General features: G+C 34.6%; 1 pseudogene; it reads left to right on the top strand.

The window, feature by feature from the left end:
• Window positions 1-2,313: 2,313 nt before the first annotated feature.
• Window positions 2,314-22,979, top strand: part of LOC128210916 (probable ubiquitin carboxyl-terminal hydrolase FAF-X) — a 59,923-nt pseudogene continuing 39,257 nt past the window's right edge.

Here is a 22,979-nt window from a genome sequence, read left to right as displayed (position 1 = left end):
GAAAAACAACCACAGACGAGTGTTTGCATTTGTTCTGCCTGGTCTTTGGCATAAAATACCACAGAAAATGTGTTGACTATCAATGAACCAATACTAAGCTTAATGTGTTCACATAAAAATCTATTTTCACCTTTTACATGCTTCAGAATGTTCTTAAAGTGAGCCTTTGAACCAAAGTGTAGTCGAAATGCTATTTGGACCTGTTGACTATCTTTCTTATTTTTGAAGCTACTGACCTGAAACTTGGACCATGTGTAAAGGTTTGCAAACCATTATCAATAGGTACTCTGACAGGTGACATTTAGACCTACTTTCTTATTTTTTTTAAGCTACAGCAATGAAATTTGGACCATGTGTACAGTTTTGTAAACAAATTTCAATATTACTTTTTGAACTACTTTCTTATTTTTGAAGCTACTGACCTGAAACTTGGACCATGTATAAAGTTTTGCAAACAATTATCAATAGGTACTCTGACAGGTGACATTTAGACCTACTTTCTTATTTTGTTTAAGCTACAGCAATGAAATTTGGACCATGTGTACAGTTTTGTAAACAAATTTCAATATTACTTTTTGAACTACTTTCTTATTTTTGAAGCTACTGACCTGAAACTTGGACCATGTATAAAGTTTTGCAAACAATTATCAATAGGTACTCTGACAGGTGACATTTAGACCTACTTTCTTATTTTTAAAGCTACAGCAATGAAATTTGGACCATGTTTACAGTTTTGTAAGCAAATTTCAATATTACTTTAATATGTAACAAGACTGTAATGGCAGAGCCAATTAACTAACAGAAAGTGTTTCAAGTGACCTATCAGTAGAAAATAACCTAAAAAGACAAGTCAGTAGAGCATCTTGTTTGAGAGAGTTGTTCTTTGAGGAGAATGTCATTTTAGCTCACCTGAGCACTATTGTGATTGTTTAATGTCTGGCGTCCGTTGTCAATATGTCTAGAAACCACATGGCCAAGAAACATTTTTGGTATGCAGTTTGGTATGCAGCCTCATGTAGAAGTCCTTAACCAAGATTGTTCAAATAATATCCCAATGGTTCAAAATTGGCCAGCCCTAGAGGTCCGAAGTTTTCAATATACTTATTTGTAAAAGCTTATAAAATCTTCTCTGACACCACAAATTGTGTGGGCTCAATATCTCATTAGCCTCTGGAAGGATTTTGAAATAATGTTTCTTGTGGAATGATTGTGTTGTTTTGGTCTGTTTTCAAAGAGTGTTTTTCTTTGAGGAGAGTTTCTCGATTTGAACCAAGTAGTCCTATGAGGAGAGATTGTTTTTTTGGTTAGCAAACGTCTAATTGCAGAGTATTGCTTGTGAAAAAGAAATCTCTTCTTAGAGAACAGGTTGTTTCGGGGAGAGAGTCTCTCTTTGGAGAGAATGTCTTTTTGTTCTCAGGCCAATACTATTAACATAATTAGCATTTTCTGTTTACGCCAAAATTTATCCAGGTATTGTCATATTGTCATGGACTTTCAGCAAATGTGTACTAAAAATAATTTTCACCATTGGGACAAAGCTATAAAAGATATCCAAACCAAAACATGGTGCACATGCTGCCAGCGACAATTTGCACTTGCACAGCAAAGCTCATAACTATGGCTTCTATAAATGTGATGTATGCCCCTTATTTGATTGGAAAAACAACCACAGACGAGTGTTTGCATTTGTTCTGCCTGGTCTTTGGCATAAAATACCACAGAAAATGTGTTGACTATCAATGAATCAATACTAAGCTGAATGTGTTCACATAAAAATCTATTTTCACCTTTTACATGCCTCAGAATGTTCCTATGGTGATTTTTTCAACCAAAGTGTAGTTGAAATGCTATAAGGACCTGTTGACTATCTTTTTTTTAGCTCACTAGAGCACGAAGAACTCAATTAAGCTATTGTGATCGTCTGTCAATCTGTCAACAATTGCTTAAAAAAACATCTCCTCTGAAATTACCTGGCCAAATGCAATCAACTTCACAGGAAGCTTCCTTGGGTGTCCCCTACAAAATACAACAAGGGGTCATGATTTATTAATAACAACATCAACAAAATGGCTGACTTCCTGTTTTGGTTTAAAAAACAATTCTCTTCTGAAACTATCAGTCCAAATTCAATGAAACTTTACAGGAAGCTTCCTTCGGTAACCTTCTACAAAAATACAAGGGGTCAAGATTGATCAACAACAACAATAATCTGCCAAACTTCCTGTCTGCTTTAAAAAAACATATCCTCTGAAACTACACTGCCAAATTCAATGTAACTTTACAGGTAGCTTCATTGCATGACCCTTTACAAATATGAAACAAGGTATTTTCATAAGTAAAGATATGTATTAATTGCAACATTGTTATTAATGCTTTATCAGAGTTGTGACCCTTTGCTTGGGTGAGCGCTTTATGGCCATCTGCGTGACCAAATTAGCATTGCATATATATCCCTTACAACCCCAGGTACTATTAAGTTTACAAAGTGTGCCATGTTCAAATGTATGTGTATGTGGAAGAGCATAGATGAGAATTGTTTCTTGAAATGATTTAAGGTAGTATTTGACAAAGTAAAATTTCGTAATTTGAAATATTGTATTTATGACATTGTCAATGTGGTCAAACAAGCTATATTTGTGTTGCATCACAGGAGGTTTTTCCTATCTTTTTTTTGGCAACACAGAATTTAATTATTTTTTTTAGTTTCTATTTCTTCAGAAACTTTTTAATTAAATCTAATTTTTCTAACTTTGCAAAAAGTCTTATATTGTGAAACACTTCACAAGGCAGGAGGTTCAATCCAATTCACCTCAAGTCAATTTAAGAATTAAGTATCACTTTGTTATTCTGTTTTTTTGCAGGAATAGATCCAGAAAATGAAGTGCTGTCAATTGTGTTGAGGGACAGCCTACATCAGCCCCAGTATGTGGAAAAGCTAGAGATAATCCTCCGCTTCATGATCACAGAGAAAGCCCTCTCTCTACAGAACCTGATAAACTCTGGGAGACTCAAGTACGTTGTTTTTAATGAGAACGACATAATTCGGGTTATTATAGCAACATCTATCTTTTTTTAAAAGTGCATTATATGACTGAAAATAGGACATACAGAAAGAGATTGAAAATACGTTTATAGAACTGTTTAAATTGTAAAAATATCTTATCTGTAAAGTCAAGTAATGAAATTTTGAAGTTCAGAATTATGGACATTTTGTTGGAATATTTTCATGTAAAAAGCATATATTCCGCTATTCAATCAATAATTCAATGAATTGCATTATAATAATTTATTATCATGATACCAAAATATTTCATTATAATATATCATAATCACATTTAAACTTGTTGCTCTCTGAAAACAATTTCATAGGTTAGTTCATTGACCTCTTTCAACGTAGCATCCCTGCTTGGTTTCTGGAAACACATTTAATGCATTGTTTACGAATGCGATTTTCTTTATTAAACAAAACAAAAACAGTATGTGTTTGTAGAGCTATGTCCATGTTAAATACACTGATCAAAATTGGTTACAATGATGATGCTGTGCTGGTGCTGATTTTGATGATGATGATGATGATGATGATGATGATGATGATGATGATGATGATGATGATGATGCACATCTAGCATATACCGGGGTATTGAATGTCAAATCACAAAAACAACAGCACTTAATTGCTTATTCCGCGAGTTGTTGACAACATCATGTGTATTCACTGTACAGGTGGGCTAGCAGCATGCCGTCAAGAAACAATGGGAGAAGTTACTGGAGCTGATCAGACGACTGGCCAAGGATGACAAGGAGGGAATAATGGCCCATAAGGTGGGTTATATATAATGGTTTTAATTAGTATGTTCTTGATAGGCTGAAAATATACCTTGGATTCTCAATGTACCTTTAAAGAGTGTCAAGTAGAGATAAAATGATGATCGAGTACAGTGGAAAATAGCCGTTACTTACTGTAGTTGCAAATAGTCGATTCCATAAAGAGCTTGGAATGGATTATCGCCATGTGACTGTGCAGAAAAACATTAGAATTAATTGAAAGATTTTTATCTGTTATGTTCAGGAAAATCCTCAAACTTCTAACTGAAAAGTAGCCAAACATGAAATATTATAAAGTTATTAATTAGGTGATTTCATATTGGCCCAGTTATTTGTCAGAGGTTAGCATTATTTTCCTAAGCCTGAAAGGGCAGGCGAAAACAGCTGACCGAGGTCAAATAACTCGGGTAATATGATACATTTTGGTTAAAAACATTAAAATAACTAACCTGAAGTTCACATTGAAGCAGTATTTATCCCTTATTCATTTACTGTGTCTGCTTTTCTAGACTTAACATTGCTGATTATGACATGCATCCTTAAAGTGACATTGCACATACATATGAATCAAGCACTGTGCAGTCTAAGGTAGCATATATATACGCCTTAATTTCGTAAGTGGTTTGCCAAAAAGTCAAATTGACACCTTTGTTGTTTATATTGTTGCTGTATAAAAACACAATTTTCATTAAACTCTACAACAGGGTAAATACAACTGTAATACCAAAATGCAACTCAGATATTCCAAGTTTTGTAACCAATCAAAACTCATATAGGCCAAGTTTGATTGATATTGGCCAAGGTTGTTAGATATAAGCCGTGTTTTGGCATATGTATGTCATCAATCGTTTGATATTGGATTCGCGATTGTCCGCGTATCGCATCAAATATGTAATAGTTGACTAATAATATATAATAGTCATGTATTCATGTAAAGTACAGCTGTTTATGTGTAATTGTGGTTCATTTATAATTCATTATTTTCTATGTCTGGTACAGTCATTATAACTGATTTTGAACCCGGCCATTTGGGAAAATTTACCATTAGAGAGTGAAGACAAGTAACAACCAAATTTAGCATTAAGTTATATAACATATTGAATCCAACATGTACAGGTGTTGGGGCTGTTTTATAATGGAACCTTGTACACAGTGTGGATATGCCCACCAAGATTATGGACAAGGCCTTAAATTGTTGGGACATGTCAAGATCCTGGACTACAGCTGCATTCAGGTAAGGGGGTTATTGTGCAGATATTTCTTTTAAATATGCTTCTGGCAAACTTAAATTAGTAATTTATCATTCTTCTAAAATGAAGCAGTAATTAACACTAATTTATGAAATCTTGAAATGCTTTGAAATGATCTATATGTTGAAAAAAAACAAATAAACAATTAAATATAAGTTTATATCAGAGTTTTATTAGAGCTTTTCAAGTGAAAACTGCATATAAGTCACCAGAGCATAGAGCTTGTCAACTATCAAATGTTTAACAACAAGTTTTTAACACCTTTCTTACTTGTTTAACCAACAGCAAGACTGTGATGCCCAGAAGATGAGCTGAATCTCCAAGTCTGTGGAGGAACTCGAGAACATTAAGTGGGTGTTGCCGTCCCTCAAACAGATACAGGGAATCGGTCAGCTATTTCCAGAGGTGGCTCAAGACCACAGTTATCCATCCAGATATGAATAAAGAAAAGAGTGCTTGTGTTCAAGTATCAATATTTTATAAAATTTGAATGAAAGAGAAGAAACAGGTGGCCGTTTTGCATAGAGCTTAACATAATTTGAAACTGTATTGCAAAAACTGATAGTTTTCAATGTAAAAAATGGAAAAATCATTGCCTGTGGAACTATGTTAATAGGTAGTTTGTAGCCTTATTCTGTCTTGACCTCAGGGTCATTGCTACTCAATTTTGTGAGAAAACGCATTGGTCAACCCTATGTTTTCTTGTGATTACATTTTTTGCCTTGGATTGTTCTACAGCAGTTAGTTACTTGTTAGCTCACCTTAGCCGTAGGCTGAGGGTGAGCTTTTAGGATCGATGAATGTCCGTCGTAGTCTATCGTCTGTTGTCCGTCCACACCTAGTTTGTTAACACTTTAGGGGTCACATTTTTGCCTCAATTGTCATGAAACTTGGTCAGGATGTTTGTCCCAGTAATAACTCTTAACAAGTTCAAATATGGGTCATCTGGGGTCAAAAACTAGGTCACAGCGCCCAAATATGGAAATACCTTGTTAACACTCTTAGAGGTAATATTTTCAGCCAAAATATCCTGGAAATTTGTCAGAAAGGTTGTTGTAATGATTTCTAGCTCAAGTTCCAATATGGGTCATCTGGGGTCAAAATCTGGGTCACAGAGCCCAAATATGGAAATACCTTGTTAACACTGTCGAGGTAACAATTTCATACATCAGAGAAGCCAAATCCCTGTTATTGCCCTTTAATTATCAACAAGTCGAGAGCACAAAATTTTACTGAGGTGAGTGATATAGGGCCATCTTGGCCCTCTTGTTTTTCAATTGGGACTGTTTTAAAGTGAAAAGCCAGGTTAGTGTCTTTATGAAACATATAGTAAAAATAACTGTGGTTTCCCGCCTGATATAGAGGAAGCTTTTGGAGGGGTGAGCTATTTTAAATTGTTATAAATTCTTAATTTTTACAGGCATCTGGTTGAAATTTGGCCAGTTGACAGTGCTTAGCCATAGAATGTTGGTGTTTGAGTATGAAATTTGAAAATCTAATATTACATAATATAAATTAATAATATATAATTTTCTTATATATTTTTGACATTTAAAAAAAAAAAGCGACTTTCTTGTTCCAAATGATGGTAACTTATAAATGAAAGCCTCACTTTCAATTCCAAAGTATAAATGGAGGGATTTTTAAAATATAAACGACATATACTTTCTCAATGAAAAAGCACGGCCAAACGACAAGAGAAACAACAACAGGCAAGTGGCCCAATAGCACTCACTTCAGTAAAATTTTGTTGTTCCTTTCTTCTTATTTTAAACAGGCCCAGGAGGAACTGATGAAGAACCAGCCAGACAGCCCTCCCGCGAAGCTGCCCACCCGACCGAGCTGTACTTGGTGTATGCCAACATGCCAACATGCTGTAATTTGTTAGTACTTCAAGATCATATAATGGAAAATTGTATCCAAACTGAAGTATAAAGTGAGTAAGTTTGGTCATATAAGCCCATTGATACTGTTTGTTCCATTCTTAAATGAATTTCTTTCATGTTGTTTGTCAATCATTTCTGGTGGGGCTTTGATAATAATATTATTTCCTAATGAAACTGCTGACTTGTATTAGTCTTTGGTCTGTATTGTGCATCTATTCGCACATTTGTTTTGCTCTTTTAAGCAAACATAACATTAATTGCAAATTCTATAAGCAATTAAACAAAACTTACTGCACATATGATGCAGAATGATGTTTTATTTAGTGTGCATATGATTTTCAGCTTATGGACAAGAAAACATCTACTTCAACAATCACAGCAACACAATGAGATCCCTATTTTAAAGAAATAATGCCACCTTTCATTAATTCATTCTATCAATCATTCATATATATTCATTAATTCATTTATTTAAAACTTTACATTTCTGAAGGCAAAAGAAATGAAAAGTGAGCTGCTTTCATAAAGATTAGAGCCTTTTCCCTTCATGCATTAAAAAACAACAACCTTAATACATTATAAATGTCTTAAAAACCCTAATTTATTGTTTATTTCAATAGCCAGTCTGGTTGCTGTAGCCACAGGGAATTTCCAAGGACAAGAACCAGTGCTGGTCAAAATGTGGTCTCGTGTGGTTTTCCATACCGGCTCTCGGCAAGGATTTCCGAGAAAGGAATACCATATCCAAGTAAGAAGAAATTCTAAGCATGTCTGGTTTGAATACTTTCAAAAGGCATCTGGGTACTCAATAAGATAAGATTAACCTTTTGACTTGTTAAAAACTGATTGCAAAATGTCCAAAAGACTATATGTTTCATAAAATTTGTCCTGAAAATCTTTGAAATCTTGAGCTTTTTTGCATATTTATCACATTTATGACTACATAAAAGGTTGTGTATGCCTCAAATGAGTGTCTACAGGCCTTTTTCAAATTTTAACAGTAGTGGCAGATAGTTTTTTAAGTGTAAAACATCGCTTTTGTGTCTTGCTTGCAGATCAAGATGTGCCAATAAGCTCCAGTTAGCTGCGGCTTTTCCCCCCGGCGGTAGTCCTGCAATCTGAATCCAGGAGATGCAGCTCTGAATCCAAATTTTTCAGAAGAATGAAGATGTTAGTCAACTCTGTAGTACTTGTTTGTGTGTAAATGATTCCAATGAGTGAGATTTATAAGCAACTTTTAGACAATGGTGAAGTGCTGTACTCTGAATTTAATGCCAAATCTAGCCTTCAAAAGAGATATTTAAAGTAAAAATAAAAATAAAAATGGGCATATTAATGCTATCTGTGCATTTTCTACATCATGTAGCCACCTCATACATGAAAACACTAGCAGTTGTCTTGAATCTTTCAGTTTTGGTGTTTTTTTTGCCATTTCCTTTGTTGCGCCATTTGTCCCGGAAGCAAACAATTTGGCATAGGTGTTGTTTAGACTGTCTATAAACACATGATCACTAATTTCTTTTGTTAAACTGAACAGTTCTGTTACCAATGTATATAAGTGGACCAGAAAAGCAAACTTTTGACAAGTTGAAGCATTTCAGTTTGGCTCTATGTCATTTTTTATATAAAACGCTAAGCTGATAATGTGGAAAAACCTTATTTTTCTTAGAAACAAATCTTAAAAGAGTGGGCAGGCCATTTTTGTGGTGCTGTTCTATAGACACCATTGAAAGCTACAAGGAAAACTTTACTTGGTCAAATTATTCCAATGCATAAGGAAATAATGGCTCTTCAAAGGTTTGTCTCGTTCATTTAGTGTTTAATATATCATTGCCAAACTTTCAGTATGTGTTGCATGTAGCCTGAAGCTGAGATATAGGAGTTTTGAAGTCTTGTTTCTGAAAAAGTGTTGCTTAAATAGGCTCAAGACCACAGTTATCTGCCCCCCGTTGACCAAGATCAAGATGTGAATACAGAAAAAAAGAGTGCTTGTGTTCAAGTATCAATATTTTATTAAAGTTGAATGAAAGAGAAGAAACAGGTGGCCTTTTTGCATAGGGCTTAATATAATTTGACACTGTTTTGCAAAAACTGCAGTTTAATAAGCTGCATGTTTCTGCAAATTTACTCCACTTACTACCTGAGGCCTTTCCTCAAAAGGGAGAAAAAACAGTATACTTAAATGCAATGTTCTTGTGCTACATTTCAGGCTCACAAGAACTACCCCCACATGCCTATCCGAGTGTCACATGTGTATTTCTTCAACTCGGTGATCAGCATCCTCCAGTGGAACCACGCCATTGTGATGGCTGTTGCTCAGAATCGCACCGCCTATATGAACAAGGCCAGGGCTTATGCCAATGGTAAGCTTCATGAATTATTACTTTAGTTTCCTTGTTATGACAGCTGCAATTTTGCACTTGGAAGTATTTCAATCTACGATTGTTCAGATGGAGACAAATTAATATTTAAGGATAACCGAGTACTTAGTTGACCAACACATAAAAATAATTGTAGTTTGTAAACTTTTGTTATTCTACAAATGTTAGTGTATAAATGTTTCTAGGGTGTATACTTCTTTATAGGAGAATTGCCTACAAGTACATAAGGTCTTTGAAGTAGTTTAAGGTTTCAACTGCCACATATCCTTTCAGGTTAGGCCAATTTTTTTTCTTGTTTCTGGTCACGGGCCTCTAAATCCTAAGGGTCGGTAGGTAGTGATTTTTTATAAAAAAATTTTTTATAATCCTTTGGATCGGAATGTTGAATGTATTGTCTTCTGTTTGTTGTAAAAATATCCAATTTCTTTTATTTAATTAACAACAATATTTATAAATCATCTAGTTCAAAATACTATGATGTAGAACCTATATATAGCGGGGAATACCTTTCATTACTAAAAATAGCAACATATGGCCACTTAAATATGTTAGACGTTCGTAGCGATCTGTTACGAAGACTGGCGATATATTTCAATGTTACCGAGGTTGTACCTGTAAGTGTTGAGTTAAAAAGGATGCATGTATTATTTTTTATGTAATCTGATGCACCCTTGTCAAATTCCAATATGCGATGACATTTTTCTCGCTTTTACTTTCAGTTTCATTTTCACCTTAGGTTTCTTCCGGAAGTAAACAAAAACATTCAGCGTTCTTATTGCCAATATCCCGTTATTGTTCCTTTATAAAAATGGCTGAGCAATCAACATGTTATGTAATAGAACTTAACTGTAGATAGACCAGGATTTACGTCAAATAGTTCTCCTTTCTCTTTTATTAAAATTGACAGGAAGTAAACATAAAAGCACCTGATTTTTGGACTATGTGCATGAGCAGGAGACATAGACACAATTTTCATCTTTTTTACGCATTTACAAACTTCCAAGATTTATCTTTTATTTTTAGCTAATAGGTGAAATTGAATTAAATAACATTTCAATTGTTGATATAGAAACATTGTTGTCCGTAGTTAGCTTAAACTGCCGAAGGTATCCATTTACATATTCTAAGCATAGTTATTCACAACATTGAGTTTGACTGCTCTTAATGGACAGGGTTGTTTACTAAATGTCACTTCGGGCGTTAATTGCTATTGACATGTGTTTACTTTACAGACAATTGAATTGAATAAACAAACATTCGGCACATGTTTTGCGGCCGCATTGATCTTCAGTTTTAGGAATAACATGTCTTGCACTGAAATTCTCTTGGGTCAAAGGTGACACTTACTTGTGAACTTTGGGTTATTGACGATATCTCACGGGAGGTAGGGTCCATTGAAAGCCCTGTTTAAATATCCTTGTCGGATAGCACGTATCCAGAACTGTTCTCTCTGGGGTAAAAAGTACGGTCGGTCAAGTGACCAGAAACAAGAACTTTTTTTTTTTTGGCCTTAAGGACTAGGACAACCTAGGATTTAGGTTGTATGTCTTCATAATTATATGATTAGCTTTAACAAACAATGGAATTATTTGCTTAACTAAATCACTCTATATGAATAAGGCAGAAGGGTGCACAAGCTGGGGCTGTGATTACGAACAGTCTCAAGTCCAAGTCTGGACTCAGACTCAGAAAAGCAATTTCATAACTGCTGGTTTCAATGAAAAGAAATGTTGATGTATTTTTCAGAAAATAGCCTTCACATTTCTTTAGTTTTAAAAGTTGGGCAAATTATGTGAAAACTAAAATGCAAAACAGCAAATAAGCAAACTCAAAGCCATTAGAAGCTTTGCATTTCACATTTTAGAAATTCTGTGAGACTGAATAATACATGATGTACATTTCAGCTGTTTTGAGCGTTCTTCAAGCACTTGAACGTGAAGGAGAACAAGTTGATGCAGAAGCGTCGAGGCGGTTACATGATGGAAGACCTTGAACTTGTAGGATACTACTATCTCTTAAATGGAAGTCATTTGACATTTTGTAAGTTTAAGTGTGTTTGTAGTAGTTCATTCAGAAGAAGTTAAAGTTACAATTCACAGTCTGCGTTATTTACCTGTGTTAGATAAATTTGATAAATAGTGCCAAGAAATATTGGGGCAAAAACCAACAGGAGTTTGTCTAGGTCATGGGTCTGAATGTGGGGCCTGTGGGCACTATACAGGTCCAACAAGGGTAATGGTTTTGTTGTTTATTTACCCCAGGAGTTGATGCATGGGCATGAGAATGTTGCTGAGAAGGCTATCACTCTTCTGAAGGACACCTTCACACACCTGGGCCCACGTCTGCAGCAGTCACAGGTGGAGATACACGAGGACTTTATGCGGACCACCATGGACAGACTTAAGGTACGTTCCAGATCAATAATGGTAATAGTGCCCTGTGTATGATATTATGGCCTAATGAACAGGCTCACAGTTGAATGAAGTAAGGGCTTTTAACAGGGTCTAAAACCCAAGAAGCAATGACTCCTCAGATTTTCAAAAGTCAAAATCAGTTTTTCAAGAGTCATTGTCTGTTTTTAATTTCGTTGTCTTTCTTCATAAATAATAGGTCTCATCTGTCATAAGATGGCGTGGCAAGGTACATGTACATAATTATCCATACTTCATTAAATAGTTTCCAAAACTTAAATAAATAATAAAAATTTCCAGTGTTTTATAAAGTTTTACTGAATTAGATCCACTGTTTGTTCTGTAAAAATCTCAAGCACTACGAAAAATAATCAGTATAACTTTTAATAGAATACCTTGTTTTATTTCCTTTTTTTAGGTGGTTAAAAAAATTCCCAGAGTCAAAACTTGGATAAATATGTTCTATCTATGATGAACATATTATTTATTTAATGCTTGTTCATTATGTAACCCAATTCCAATATGCACCAGCGATCGTTTAGTTGCAATGCCATCTTTCTTACTTTCACTTTCACGTTTTTCTTTTTTTTTTGGAAGTAAACAATTACATTCAATGTCCCTATAGCCAATATTGCAATAGTGTATCTTTCATAAACGGCATAACCATAAGGCCACTATTTTTTAGCTTCTTAGAATAAGGAGAGCTATCCTAGTCACCCAAGCTAGGCATCGGGGTAACCACTTATGTTAAAGTTTGCGTACCACCTCAAATATTTTCAAAGTCCATTGACGTTTGGCTTTGAAACTTTGCACACTTGTTGACCATCATGCCCCAAACCTGTACACAGGAGGAGGTAACTCTATCAAGTATTTTGACAAAATTATGCCTTTTTTTCTACTTAGAATTTACGTTAAAGTTTGCGTACCACCTCAAATATTTTCAAAGTCCATTAACATAATTATGGCTTTAAAACTTCCAACACTTGTTCACCATCATGCCCCAAACCTCTACACAGGAGGAGGTCACTGTATCCAGCATTTTGACAGAATTATGCCCCTTTTTCTACTTAGAATTTATGTTAAAGTTTGCGTACCACCTCAAATATTTTCCAATTCAATTTATGTAAATATCTCAGCACATCATGTATTGCATTGAAATCTAATCTAACAGTGATGCATGCATGTTTCGCTAAAACTTTTCAATCCATACACTGAAAAGCATCGGAATAGTCGAGCGCGCTGTCTCTGCGACAGCTCTTGTTTATTGTTTGGTTTACAAGAATTTTTGGGAAAAATGTCCACCGGGTGGTGGAAAAAAAGGAAAAAAGTCACAAAACATACTCTTTAAGGGTGAAAATCTTAGAACAACATAACAACATTGAAACTTTATAACATTTACTTGACATTTTTAATTTTTAAAATGCTATTAATGCTTGTTTTAATACACTCAAAGTTTCAAGGTTCTAATTAAACACACAGTTTAAATCTTACATACTGTGCATATAAAAAGTCAATGAAATTGACTGTAAATCCTGTATACAGTCCGAACTCGTTATGTCGACTTTGTCGGGACCTAGGAAAAAAAGTAGAGATAACAAACATTCGACACATCCCAATTACAAAAAAGTATAACCAATCCAAGCACATATGAGTTTGATACATGTCCGACATCCGACTTGAATTGAATGGAATGGTGTTTTTACAGTTGTGGAAACAGCAAACGTATTATTTAAAAATTAGGTGATAAAAAATGAATTATTTGTGCCAATTTATTTTATTCACGTTGATATATTACACAAATCAACTATTAAATCACAATTGCATACACTTGTACATTGTAAGAAAATGGTAAAGCACATATGTTATGCCCATTTGTGTTCTACATGCAGTATAGAGAAATTACTTTGTCACGTAATTTTCAATGTTGTCAAATTTTTACGATAATGTCATCGTCGATTTAAATTGTGCGTTTCAATGTATAGCTTGATCAATAAAAGATTCTGTAATCAAATACATAAACAACACCTTTAATTATTCACACTAACCCATTAACCTCCAATCATGAGTTTGTTATTTTGACACGCATGGTAATTTAGCGACATGCAGCAAGCCTCCATGACAACTTTCACACTTACACCTCGATCTACAGTTCAACATAAGGGACAAGGAAAATGTGTGAAATTCGACCAATGGGACTGAAATAGGAGGTTGACATAGCGAAAAAATCGAGATAGAAAAATAGACAAAAGCTGATTTATTTTATAAAGATTAAGAAGGAATAAATTCGGGATTAAAGTCCACATAACCGGAAAGTCAAGTTATCCGACGTTGACATAGCGAAGTTGCACTGTACATGAATAAACTACACTTTTTATCAAAGATACATTGAATATCACTCAGCAAGACGTTTCTTTAACTTCAAGGGTATGCTAAAGAAAAAATGAATGCAAAACACTTTAAAACTGACCAATATTAAATTTAAAAAAGCAAAGAGAAGGCGCATTTTATACATTAAAATACACAAAAATTGCACTGTATTAAAACAATTATTTACATTTTCATTTTGCTAAACATTGTTTCAGTTATTTCAATATTGGAAAATGTCAAAGTGAAATATTTACAAATTTTGTCAACAAGTAACATTTTATGATCATTTGAGCTTTAATATTGTAAAAACAATTCCTGAAAATCTCAAAACCGGATATTTTCGGACCGGGATATTTACCATGGGATGTTCACCAAATCCATTTCAAATTCAAATCTTGCAGCAAATTACCACATCAGTACATAAAAATCACATAGCAAAATAATCTAGCATGTGACTTAACTTAATGTACCAATAATAGTAAACTGACAGAGAAATCCATAATTATGTATTGGATATTTTAATTTTCTCCCATTTTGTGTATGCGTTCACAGGGCATCTATACTTCATGATTGTTTATTTTTCATTTTAAAGAGTATTCCTTGGTTACAACAACAAATCTCATTTATAGTGCAATATCAAGTTCATTGCAAATTGAAATGGACTTATTCAAAAGTCCGTGTTGTTTTATCTAAATGTTTTGCACAGTTACAACTCCCAGCATCAGTAAATGTCATTGACACATGTGTTCAACTCTTTCATTGTTTTAACTCTACTATTAACCAAAACATGAATAAACATGTAATCCAGAATAAACAAGTTTTAATAAGTATTTCCAAACCATTCTGTGATTTAAAATCCATAAACACCACCAACCAAACTTTAGATTAAATTGTGAAACTAGGTCACCGGTGTCAACTTAGAAATTTTACTTTTGATTTCACCACTCACACTTAGTGCACTGTTATTTCATATATTACCATAAAATGTTATTAAAATTTTTTAAGCCGCATTTTTCATCGAAAAATTACGGGTTATAGAATGGAGAAAACCGGGAGGGCGGGCGTTAACAATTTTGCTTTCAAGTTTTCATTTTATGTAATAAAATCAAGAGTTTTTATCCAATCGTAATCAAACTTCATACAATGGTAGAGCATAATGAGAGGAAGTGCAGTGTACAGTAACGATAACTATATTCTTGCTTATTACTGAGTTATTGCCCCTTGTTACTTTTTTTGTCTAGAGTATAACTTGAAAAGTACTGTATGGAATTCATTGGAACTTCATGCAATGGTAAAGCACAGTGAGAGGAAGTGCAGGGTACAATAACCATATGCCATTCTTGCTTATTACTAAGTTATTGCCCCTTGTTACTTTTTTTTGTTCGGAGTATAACTTGAAAAGTACTGATTGGAATTCATTGGAACTTCATACAATGGTAAAGCACAGTGAGAGGAAGTGCATTGTTCAAGAACCATAACTCTACCTAAACTCATTACTGAGTTATTGCCCTTTATTTTATTTTTTTGCTGTCATTTTGTTTTTCCAGACATTAACTTGCAAACTACTAGATGGAATTTATTAAAACTTCATACAATGGTAAAGCACAATGAGAGCAAGTGCAGACAATGCGAATGTCCGTCGGACAGTCGGACATGTCCGGTATATTTCAATTTTGACCGACGAAACTTTTGTTTTGGTCGGTCACAATGTCCGGTGAAAAATTAAAGTCAGCACCGTTTCATTTTCGGAAAATTTACTTTCAGTTTCTAAATAAATGTTCAGAGTTATTTTTATATCATGATTATTCAGCGGGTTAATCCGTGCTTCACTATTTGTAAACCCCGTTTCGACATGTTTCCGTAAAAGCCGATAAAACGCGTAAGGTTCCGATTTCAGCTGGTACTCTAATACTTTTATTTTACGGAAATGTTCGGAAATTACAAAATTCCGTATGTAGTGGTTCCCGGCAATGGTGTTAATTTAAATATGATGATTAATATACCGAGCTGACTTTCTTTCCGCTCTGTTTAACATTGCCAATAACAAGAACTCTACTTTCGTTTTCGCATAAATGTTGTGCCTGAGTTTGACTTGTAGTACAATTCGTTACATTTTATAACCGTATTGTATCTTTAATTTAAAGATGAATTAAAAGAGTAAGATCTAGCTGTTCCATGGGTAGACGAACCAGATATGAGTTTTTTTTGGGAGGCAAGGGAAGAAAAAAATTATGACATTTATAAGATCCGAATATTGATTTTTTTACATTATGTTTGTTTGTTTCATTTATTATAGTACTGTAGGACAAATCTAACCCAAAAGATCTAAACCTGTTATAATGGGGAATTACAAAACTTATTTAAAAAAGAGGCTTAAAATCAAGGTTTAGGCTGATGTTACTGAATACTGTTTGTAACATTGCGACAGGTAAAAATTTGGTGCGACAGGTAAACTTTCAGTGTTTACCTGTCACAATGTCCTGTGAAGAAGGAAAAGTTTTCGCGTTGTCTGCAAGTGAAGTGCACAAGAAGCATAACTCTTTTTCAGCTTATTACAGAGTTACTGCCCTTTGTTACTTTTTTCTTGTCCGGAGCATAACTTAGAAACTATTGGATGGGATTTAATAAAACTTCATACAGTGATAGATTATAATGAGAGGGAGTGCAGTGTACAGGAACCGCAATTCTATTTCAGCTAATTACATAGTTAGTGCCCTTTGTTACTTTTTCTTGTCCGGAGCATATCTTGAAAACTATTATATGGAATTTAATAAAACTTCATAAAGTGATAGATCATAATGAGAGGAAGTGAAGTGCACAAGAACCATAACTCTATTTCAGCTTACCACAGAGTTACAGCCCTTTGTTTCTTTCTTGTCCGGAGCATAACTTGAAAACTTTTGGATGGAATTTAATAAAACTTCATACAGTGATAGATCATAATGAGAGGGAGTGCAGTGTACAGGAATTGCAATTCTTTTTCAGCCAATTACAGAGTTATTGCCTTAAGAGAAAGAATTCCACAGCCATAAAAATTCATTAATTTTTGTCACCTCAGATCAAAAACTAAAAATACTAGGTCACTAGCTCAAATCCTCGGTTTGCAAAATTTCATTGTCAAATAAAAATCCGGCTTTAATGCGGCGTTGCCGCATTGGCGTCTTGTCTAACTCATAATTTACAGATATTTGTGTCTTCTAATTTAATGGCAGACGCTGACTCTTTTATTATTTATCTATGAACAACAATATATTTAAATGACCTAAATTAACAGGGGAAAAACAACAATCACGTGACAGTTATTTTTTGTGTCGGCTGTTACATTCGTCAATGCTTATTGCTAGTATTGTTATTTTTATTTTTTATTATTACTCCTGCATGTTTTAATTAATTATTATGCCCCCCTTCAAAGAAGAGGGGTATTTTGCTTTGCACATGTCTGTCGGTAGGTCGGTCTGTCAGTCGGTACGTCCATTGGTAGACCAAAGCTTGTCCTAGTGATAACTCAACAATGCCTTACGAGGTATGGTCATCAAACTTGACATGAAGATAGGGCCTGACCAGTAGATAACCCCAATTGATTTTAGGGGTCTTTGGGTCAAAGGGCAAGGTCACAGTGATTTTGAATGATAAAAGGTTGTCTGATTGGTTATTTGACAATGCCTGCACCCATGGCCCTCAATCTTGACTTTGGAGTATGGGTTTGACAAGTAGATGACCCCTTTTTATTTTGGGGTTCATAGGGCCAAGGGTCAAGGTCACATTGACCTTAAATGATAAAAATTTGTCCCAGTGGTAACTGACAATGCCTTCACCGATGGCCCTCAAACTTGACTTGGGGGTAGGCTTGACTAGTAGATGACACCGTTTGATTTTGGGGGTCATTGGGTTGAAGGTCACATTGACCTTGAATGATAAAAAGTTGTCCCAGTGATAACTCAATGCCTGCACCCATGGCCCTCAATCTTGACTTTGGAGTATGGGTTTGACAAGTAGATGACCCCTTTTTATTTTGGGGTTCATAGGGCCAAGGGTCAAGGTCACATTGACCTTAAATGATAAAAATTTGTCCCAGTGGTAACTCGACAATGCCTTCACCCATGGCCCTCAAACTTGACTTGGGGGTAGGCTTGACTAGTAGATGACACCGTTTGATTTTGGGGGTCATTGGGTTGAAGGTCACATTGACCTTGAATGATAAAAAGTTGTCCCAGTGATAACTCAACAATGCCTGCACCCATGGTCCTTAAACTTGACTTGTAGGTTGGACTTTACCAGTTGATGACCCCTATTTATAATTGGGGTCATCAGGTCAAAGGTCAAGGTCACAGTGACCTTGAAGACAAAATTTGATAATTCCTGGACCTATGGTCATCAAATTTGACATGAAGGTTGGGCCTGACCAGTAGATGACCCCTCTTGATTTTGGGTCAAAGGTCAAGGTCACAGTGACCTTTAACACTAAAAGGTTAACAAAGCTTCTCCCAGTGATATCTCAACAAAACCTGGACCTATGATCATCAAACTTGACTAGGGGGTTGGGCCTGACCTGTAGATGACCCCTTTTAATTTAAAGGGTCAAAGGTCAAGGTCGCAGTGACTTTGAATGCAAAAGGTTGTATGAGTGATAACTTGACACTGCCTGCACCCAAGGCCCAAAACCTTGGTGGTCCATACATATTTCATTCAATTGTCCAAAAAATCTTGACAACTTGATGTCAGGGGGGCATAATGTTTGACAAACATCTCTTGTTTCATACAGAGAATGATATGACTGCTATTGTCAATTCCGACAGCGCTGCCATAACAGTTGACTGGCTCACATGCTATCACTATAAATTGGCGAATACGGCTACGGAACAAACTAAAACGGTCAAGATCTACTGCATTATGCTCTTATCTGTTCTTTTTTTCCGCTTCGTACCAAAATCAAAATGGTTGGGAAAATAATTTTGAACTTTTCTGTTCTTTTTGTACTTTTCGGAAAATTAGACCCGTCGGTTTTGTAAACCAATTTATATAAAAGAAGAGGCCTAACTGTTATATAATACTGTTTTGTTAAAGAACTTAACTGTAACACTGACAATGATTTACGCAGTGATTTTTTTAAAAATTAACTTGAGATATAATAAAACAACTTAAAATTATTGATCAAAATATATCTTAGCACTGTTGTTTTTCAAAACCATCGTACTTTGCGAAAAAGCGAAAGGTATTCGTTAATTTGCATAATGGGCGGAGTTAGTATTACGTCATCAAGTTTTGCTAATTGACACGGTAACCGCCCAGATTCCAGATCTATAATCACTTGTCACTTCGGGTGTTGATTGCTCTTGCGGATTAAACAAACAGTCAGAGGCTCCATTCTGACTGATTATACTGACTCTCCCACCAAACAGTCAGAGGCTCCAGTCTGACTGATTATACTGACTCTCCCACCAAACAGTCAGAGGCTCCTGTCTGACAGGCTCCTGTCTGACTGATTATACTGACTCTCCCACCAAACAGTCAGAGGCTCCTGTCTGACTGATTATACCGACTCTCCCACCAAACAGTCAGAGGCTCCTGTCTGACTGATTATACCGACTCTCCCACCAAACAGTCAGAGGCTCCAGTCTGACTGATTATACCGACTCTCCCACCAAACAGTCAGAGGTTCCTGTCTGACTGATTTTACCGACTCTCCCACCAAACAGTCAGAGGCTCCTGTCTGACTGATTTTACCAACTCTCCCACCAAACAGTCAGAGGCTCCTGTCTGACTGATTTTACCAACTCTCCCACCAAACAGAGGCTCCTGTCTGACTGATTATACCGACTCTCCCACCAAACAGTCAGAGGCTCCTGTCTGACTGATTTTACCGACTCTCCCACCAAACAGTCAGAGGCTCCTGTCTGACTGATTTTACTGACTCTCCCACTGAAATTCTCCTGGGTCAAAACTGACGCAAACTTCAAATTTATGATGCGTCAATTTCGGGTCATTTACAATTTCTGTGTGTCAAAACCGGGGAGCTCGGGTCAATTAAAAGCCCTGAAAGTATAATGATATAATGCCTATGACCAAAATGGAATTAGAAAAAAAAATAAATACATAATAATATTCTTAGATTTAATTTGTACTTTCTACATCCACTAGGACACCATTCTTTATCCATTAGGACACCATACTTTGTGGTTTCGGTCAAGGGAGATTATACTGAAGTTGATGGTGGAGAATTGCACAAAATCAAAATTGCTAGATAATACCCCTTCTCAAAAAAAAATACACTTTTTACCAAAACGCGCTTAAAACGCACTAAAAAGTGTATTTTTCCTGCGTTTTTCTGAAAAAGTGTATTTATTCTGCGTATTTTTATGAATAACTGCGTAATAAGTGTATCTTTTCTAAATAAGTGTATTTTTTCTGCGTCTTTTGTTAACTGAAGTGCGTTTTTTGTGTGAATAAGTGCGTCTTTTCTAACAGAAGTGCGTTTAAGTGTATTTTTTCTGTCAATAAGTGCGCTTTTTATACAGAAGTGCGTTAAAAGTGAATCTTTTAGGTTTTTGTTTTCAGCAGAGTGCGTTTTAAGTGGATCTTTTAAGGGAAAAGTGCGTCTTTTATTTTGTTTCTTTTTTTACCACCAATAAGTGCGTTTTAAGTGCGTCTTTTATTTTGATATTTTTCTGACCACCAGTAAGTGCGTTTTAAGTGCATCTTTTTGTTAAGAAGTGAATCTTTTACTTTTTTTAATATTAATGTGAATCATGCCCTTCTCAAAATAACATTTATGAAATACACATATAAATACAAGAATATGAATGAATGAATAAATCAACCAGTAAATAAGCATTTTATTATTGATCAATATACCTTCAAAATAAAAAAAATTAAATAATGAAATAAAAAGAAAGATTATTTTAAAAATCAAAAATATATTATAATTTCTTATTTATTGTGTAATCAAAAGAACACATTTTACTTATAGGCAAGAATCAATTGCATGTAATTACAACATTTATAGAATTATTATTCCTTAAGTTTCTTGTAATGACTACCAAATTCTTTGTCATTTCCTTTCCAATTTTACAACATGCATGATAAGCCTGATCTTATCTGATTGTACCAAGGACCAATTAAATCTCAGCATTTAGGGAGCCAATTTCAAATCAAAGCTACTGGTAGCCATTTTGTTGGGATTTCATTAAAAGAATATTGATGATGTTTTAATTAATAAATGGATTTACACCAATTAAAACAAATTAATATTAAAGGGATTAGTGAAATAAAATAATGATCATTAGATCAGGTAAATATGAACTATGATTAGAAACATGACAATACCACTATTGGATGATTTGTGATAAACTGACATGTGAAAGCACTCAGGTCATGGTATGTATTCTTTATTTCAGTTGTTAATTTCACTGTTATGACACTTGACTACTTGTGGGACTTTTGTTTGTCAACTTTCAATCTAGTGCACATATTTTAATAAATAACAATGCTGGTGTAGATAGTAGCTGGAAGTAGGATTATTGGTCCCAGATAGTAGATGTAGTTTTAAAACTCTATGAAGATGCACTTGTTTTTATCCTTATATATGTTAATATAATATTAACATATTAAGCAGAAATTGCCATGTTTCCATAAATATGCACACTAGCACCTTTAAAGTTATACAAATGATTACTGTGTTGGTTTTTGGAGGGGTCATAAAACTGTCATCTTCCACATGGCTTACCAGTTATTGGAAACTGGCCAAATTGGGTCAATCAATTTAAGTACTAATAAAGTCAATACTTATTTAAAATATGATACCCTGTTTTATTCCAGAGCTGTCAGGAATCTCTAGATTTGACAAAAATATAACAAAAGATTCTTGAGACTGTCATTTTCCAATTTGTAGCTTACAGTTTCATGATTTTCTATCAATTATTTTTGCCACTGAGTAAAAGGTTATTTTATTATTGCTAAATTTTACAAATATGCACTTGTTTGTCAGACTGTAAATACATAATAATATTATGTCCAGTTACAAGGTGTCATGTTAAATTAATTATGAGATATTTTTTTATATATGTAACACAAACTCATGTTTAGGAAATTTAAATGAAACAAAAACAAAATCAGTATTTATTTATTCAAATGTGTTCTATTTTTGATGGTTCAATATATTTATATATATAAATAATATATTAAAAGTGTCCATTTTTTATTTTTGCAAAAATGGACACTTTTAATGCAGGTAAAATGCACCTGAGTGAATTTGTGCTCTTTTTTAACACAGAAAAATGCTCTTTTAATGCAGAAAAAAATGCACTTTTAACGCATTTTTTTCATAAAATTTGGGTGCAAAAGATTCACTTTTAATCAGTAAAAACGGAAGTGCGTTTTAAGCGCATTTTTTAGGGATCAAAACGCACTTCTTTACTGAAGTGCATTTAACTGCGTTTTTAACCCAAAAATGCGCACTTAAAACGCAGTTGAGTGCGTCTTTTCTAGAAGTGCGTTTTTACCTCCAAAAAGCGAACTAAAAACGCACTTTCAAGAAGTGCGTATTCTTTCTAAAAAACGCACTTAAGTGCGTTTTAACTGCGCGTTTTGGAGGTAAAAAACGCACTTTCAGAAAAGACGCACTCAACTGCGTATTAAGTGCGCATTTTATCCTAAAAAACGCGGTTTAAACACACTTAGTGCGTTTTTTTTTGTGTAAGTTCGTTTTAAGTGTATTTTTTTTGTTAAAAAACGCACTTAAAATACACTCAAGTGCGTTTTTAGTGCGGTTTTTTGTAAAAAGCGCAGAAAAAATACGCTTAAGTGCGCTTTTCTGTTCAATTTTATTCACTTTTTACGCACTCGGTAAGAAAAATACGCTTA

Source organism: Mya arenaria, chromosome 12, assembly GCF_026914265.1.
Source record: "Mya arenaria isolate MELC-2E11 chromosome 12, ASM2691426v1".
Taxonomy (NCBI): Eukaryota; Metazoa; Mollusca; class Bivalvia; order Myida; family Myidae; genus Mya; species Mya arenaria.
Note: the sequence above shows the minus strand (reverse complement) of the source record. Positions and strands in the feature narration are given on the sequence as shown.